Genomic DNA, 6000 nt, shown 5'->3' with positions numbered 1-6000 from the left:
GGTGAGCTGTTCTTAGCTCGCTGGGCCCATGACACTTCTGGCCACCAAGGGAGAGATGCCACATACCGGTGGGCTCGGGACAGAGCTGTGGACATCTCTATGGAGGCCATCTCACAGGTCATCCATGAGTGTGACATCTGTGCTGCCATCAAGCAGGCCAAGCGCATGAAGCCTCTGTGGTATGGGGGGAGATGGTCGAAATATAAATATGGAGAGGCCTGGCAGATCGACTACATCACCCTTCCTCGGTCTCACAGTGGCAAGCAGTACGTACTGACCATGGTGGAGGCAAGTACAGGGTGGCTGGAGACCTATCCAGTTCCTCATGCCACTGCTCGCAACACCATCCTGGGCCTAGAGAGACATATCCTGTGGAGACACGGCACCCCCGGGAGGATTGAATCAGACAATGGAACCCACTTCAGGAACCATCTCATAAGGGACTGGGCAAAGGAACATGGGATTGAGTGGATTTACCACATCCCATACCATGCACCAGCTGCAGGGAAGGTCGAGCGCTACAATGGCTTGCTAAAGACCACCCTAAAAGCCATGGGGGGTGGAACCTTCAGGAACTGGGAAAAGCACCTAGCTCAAGCCACTTGGTTAGTGAACAGCAGAGGATCTGTGAACCAAGCTGGTCCTGCCCAGTCCGACCTGCTGCAAACAGTGGATGGAGATGGAGTTCCTGTGATTGCTGAGAAGAACCTGCTGGGGAAGTCAGTGTGGGTTTTCCCTGCTGCTGGTGGGGGCAAACCAACCCGAGGGGTGGTCTCGGCTGAGGGGCCTGGTCACACGTACTGGGTTATGTTAGAAACTGGGGACATTCAGTGTATCCCACAGCAGAACGTGACTCTGGCTGAGAGAGGATGAACTCAGAGGAGGCAACACTCATCAATGTAATTATGTGAATAGTTATAAGTTGTTCTAAGTTTCTCCATCCTAGTTTAACACCAGCCCAGCATCCAGGACCCAACGTACCCACTGCACACCAACCCAAAGAGCATCATCTCACCTGTACCCGTTCCTGATGTCCCTACAGCAACGGACTGTTCCCTATGTCCATACAGCAACAGACTGTTCCTGACTTTTTCCTTTCCCTTTCAAAGACAGACTGATTCCTGATTCTTCTCCACATGCCTGCCCAGTTCAAGCACCACCTACAGTGACCATCAGCAGGGAGAGAGACTGCCCTGGGAGAGAGCAAGCCGGGATAGCAAGAGACTTGCACCAAGGATTCAAATACCATGTGTCAAAATCACATAAAGGGGCTGTGGCAGGAGAGAGGAAGTGGAACAGAGGGGTGGATTGTGGTGGGTTAACACCTTTTTCTGAAAACAAAAGAAGAAAGCAGGGTGGAGGGCTTGCGGGTACTTTACACTCCCTGAAGGGCGTCTCCCCCTAGGAAAGCTGAGTCTGTTCCACTTCCCCCTCCCTGCCCAGCAAGGGTATAAAAAAGCAGGACCTCATAGCTGTTGGATCTCCTTTTTGGCTCCTGCCTCTGCTGGATGAGAGCTACTGCAGCTGCTCCCCTGATCCTCAGCCACGTGGCCGGACCTGATCCTTCTCCCTGCTGCCTCTGTGCCTTCTCAGAGACAGACTGGTTTTGTATTATTCTTTTTCTATCCCCCTCCCATCCATTTTTGTTCCTTGCCCTTCTGAACCTTTTTTCCCTGTTATTGCTATATATATATATATTTTGAAGGAAAAAAAAAAATTACTTGCCTCTCTACTTCCCTCTCTACTTCCAAGCTGACTCCAGATTGTTGCTTAGTGGGTTTGCTCCTTACCTTTTTTTTCCCTCCTCTCCCTGTTTGGAGGGAGGAGGTGGGGGGGAAGTGGGGAAGAGATTCTCAGCCTTTTCCCCATTTGAGCTTTTAACTCTCAGTTAAGGCTCAAACCACTACATTGTGGTACCCTCTGTGAGATCCTAAGCCACCTGAACTGAGCCGGTCAGGCAGCCAAGCTAGTGCAGCAGTGTCTTCTGGAGAGTTGATAGGAGCCAGTTCTATGGGGTTTGTTGAAGTGAGTGGCCAGTCGTTCTACATGAACAATTGTCTTAGTGCTAGCAAGTAGGAGGCTCTGAAGTGTGGTACTTTGAGAGCTCCATTCATACTTGCCCTTCAGGAGGAGCCAGCTCTTTCATTGAAGCCAGTGCTTTCACGCCAAAAGAAGGGAACTCTTCTTAGTCCACAGAGCACATGGGCAGGGGAAAATGTCTGTAGCTGGTGAGATGGCCTGTGCTACAGTCCATCTTCTTCATCTCCTCCTTACTCCTTCAAGTCTCATTCCCCATTTTCTTTTCAGAGAAACTTGCTAGGGAAAGCGTTCAAGTCCTGCCTTACAGCGACCAGCAGGAAATCTTTTCCACCCCATGATGGGATTGGGATGAAGGTCCCCTGGTCACAGAGGGACATTAGGTTAGTGATGCAACACCTGCTTTTCACACATCTTTTCTGTTAGGCACGAGCACCTGAATGTCCTCTGCGGTCCGTGCGGTGGCCTTCAAGGTGATCTACTCTTATACCCTTCTGTGGCACTCGGGTCAGAAGAGCAGGCTGGCTGTTGCCAAGAGCCTCCTGTCCCCGAGACTGCTTTTTGCTGTCTGAGCAGGTGACTCCATCTATTGGGGAAATGGCATTTCTCCCCATTCTGGTGTCACTGGTGGCTGTTGAGGATTAGATCAAAGGCCCGAGCCTTTAGGGCAGGACTGGTGGCAAATGTTGGACAGTGGCTAGGTGCTCATCTGCCAGAGCTCTCTGCCCTGGGATGGATCCCATCTGGTGCCATAGACTTCTGAGGGTCCCAGTGGTATCTCAGTCCCTCCCAGTTCTTTCCCAGTCCTTCTCAGTCACCCCTAGTCCTTCCAATTTCCATCCCAGTTCCTCCCGTTTCCTTCCCATTCCCTCCCATTCCCTTTGGAATTCCTCACAGTCCCTCCCGGTCCTTCCCAATCTCCTTCCAGTCCCTTCCAAGTCTCTCCCAGTCCCTTCTCAGTCCTGTCCCCATCCCCATTCCCATTCCTCCCAATCCTCTCCCAGTCTCCTCCCAGTCCCATCCCCGTCACTCACAGTCCCCTCCCAGTCTCTCCTAGTCCTTTTCCCAGTTCCTCTCAATCCCTCCCAGTCTCCTTCTCATCTTGCAGCGTGGCAGATTTCCCGGAGTGGGAAAGCAGAGCCGCGCTCCCTTTGGTCGGTACAGTTTAGGTGGGAAGTGCTTCCACTGGCTCCATTGGTCCAGATCGCCCCAGTTTGGGCTCTGTTTACTTTGGGGCCATTTGGGCCCATTTAGGATCCTCTTTGGGACTTTTTCCCCAGTTGTTCCCAGTCCCTTCCAGTTCCCTCGGAGCTCTCTCACAGTTCTCCCCAGTGCCTCCCACTTGAGCCTCCACTACCTCTCAGTCTCTACCAGTTTCCTCCCAGTTTTCTTTCAGTCTCTGACAGTTTCCTCCTCCTTCCCTCCCAGATTCCACCTCGTGCCCTCCCAGTCCCTCCCAGTTTCTTCCCAGTCGCTTCCAGTTCTCTCCCAGTCCTTTGGTGGGAGGAAACTGTTGGGACCGGGAGGGCACCGGGAGGAGGCCATTACTGTGTAGTTTGGTAATACTGACGGCTGCAGCTGGTGCTGAGCTAAACAGAATGATCACAGAAGGCTTTTTCTCTGAAGCCAGAGCTGCCTGCTGGGGGAACGAACGTTTTTCTGACAGCTCTTGGAGGAACATTTCTGTAGAGGTGTTCCCCAGGGCTCCTCAGGTGCTCAGAACTCAACATGTTGCCTTGGCGGGGAATAAAACCCATGGAAAGCTGAGCGTGAGGTGACAACGCAGGCACCGCCCCCCCCAGCGTGGCAGCGCCGCCCTCAACAACATGGCGCCGGATGCTTTAAAACGGCTCAGTGCAGGGTTGTGGCTGGTAGAGGTCGGAGCTCCTCCTCTGTGTCCCAGGTCAGTGCTAGTCTCTGCTGCTTTGTGGGGTTTCTCTATAGCAGCCGCTGGAGCTGCGCGGGGCTTTGGGGGTGGCTGCCAGCGGGGCAGCGCGGGGCTTTGGGGAGGTGGCGGCCGGCGGGGGGTGTCCGGGTTCGGCTGGCGGGGCTCTGTGGGGGTGGCGGCTGCTGCCTCAACTGTACCCAGAGATACCTGGAACTCTGGGCTGCAGCTGGTGCCCAGATCAAAGACAGCTTTGTCTCTAAGGCCAGTGCTTCTCTGCAGAGGAACCAAGATTTCTCTGCAGGTGTTGCCCAGGGTTCCTCATCTGCTCAGAATGCCCAGCTCCAGTGCCAGGCTGATGTCACCTCACAGCCGTCACTCTGTCGGTGTTTGCCTAGGAGTGCCAGAAATCTTCCTGGAACTATTGGAGAAAAGGAAGCTTTGTCTGTCTCTGTTTGCGGTGCCCTGAGAAGGACTTGTACCGACACAGGCTCAGAAAGCTGAAACAAAACAATGAGAGCAACAGATGGAAGAGATGGGTTGATTGCCAGCAAGAAATGCACCAACTGCAAGGCGATTTTGGGGTAGTAAATCCCAGAAGGTGTGACACGCTTGGAGATGCAGACCTGCGCAGCAGCTGTCACAGAGGAGGGAAGTGCAGCAAAAACTCAGCTGTGTGCTGAAGGTGCAAATCCTACCCAGAAGGGTGTCCGTGGGTCAGGGTGATAAAAAGCCCCTCAGCTGTCTCTTTCCTTCCATGATACCATATGGGGGTGGGTGCTGATGCAGGAGAGGAGCAGGTGAGTGAGGGGCGGGGGATGCTGCCCAAAAAAGCTGCCTGAATGCTCTCAGAGGGGATGAAAACCCATGAAAAAAATGTTAGTGTGAGGTATTCCAGCAGAGAAAAAGCTGTGCTCTTAATCGAGAGATTGCAGAACAGTAGTAATGTGGATGCAAAAAGGCTTTGAAATGACTCTTATTTGCAAACTAAAAAACCCCACAAGACACACAAAAGAAACATCACTGGTTTTATTTTTAGTTTCTTAATTTGAATGGGAAGTCAAGGGGAATATAGAGGCATGTGGGGACCAATGGAAGGTCTCCTGTGGGTATTTTAGTCGGATGGTTAGGGTTAGTTGTGGTGGTGGGGGGAAAGCTTTGCAGTAGTGGCCTTTGTGGCGGGGGTCCAAATAACCCTAAATATCCAACTAATCCTTTGGGAGACTCTCCAGAGGCCCTCCTCATCCCTCTATGTGCCCCCAAATTCCCCTTTGATACCCCCAGGTGCACCTTAGGTGCCAACCGATCCCCTTAAGAGGGGTGGCAACACTGACCAGTTAGGGGCTTCTCTTGCCCCTGTGTGTGGGGAGCAGCTGAGTGCGGCCCTCTTTGAAGGTTTTTCCATTTGTATTGAAAACTAAGAAACAAAAAGAAAAAAACCCCAAAGGAACAAAGAAGGGCAACCCCCCCTCCCGTGACAGACAAAAAGGAAGGTCTACTGTTTTTATGTGATACACATGTTATATTTATGCTTTGAAACCCTGTTTTGCTCTCCCTAGAATTTGCTTTTACATTCCAGAAGCTCTCCTGTTTAAGTGGATGTAGAAGAATAGTATGATGTGGGAAGGTGTTTTGGGACAGCTTTGGAAGACTACGGGGAAGATTTGCCTTTGCTCGAGTCAGAGAAAGCTATGTTTTGCCTTTGACTCTGAGAGTAATGTAAACACTTTGGAACCGAAGGAGAGAAACTGGGCAGAGTTTGGTTGGATGTGTTAAAATAGTTTTGTTGTTACGACCTACTGTATGCCTTAATTACACGTATGCCAGTAGAAAATGCCCAACTGAGATGTGCCACGTGTGCCTTCTGATTAGACTATATAACTTTGCTGTATAATGTAATAAATGTCTTCAGCTGCTTACATCTGGCCCAGAAAGCACTGCTCGAAGTAATTAAAACATCAATACTACACCAAATGGTCACCCCGGACAGAGGTAAGCGACAGGGGAAACTGAGGGTCGGTGCCTCCTGTTGAGGAGCACGTATGGGTAATCAAAGAACAAAAGAAGATAACTTGATA

The sequence above is a fragment of the Melanerpes formicivorus genome, unplaced genomic scaffold (assembly GCF_026170545.1).
Source record: "Melanerpes formicivorus ecotype bairdi unplaced genomic scaffold, bMelFor1.0.p_v2 SCAF_339, whole genome shotgun sequence".
Taxonomy (NCBI): Eukaryota; Metazoa; Chordata; class Aves; order Piciformes; family Picidae; genus Melanerpes; species Melanerpes formicivorus.
This window is presented reverse-complemented; position numbering follows the sequence as displayed.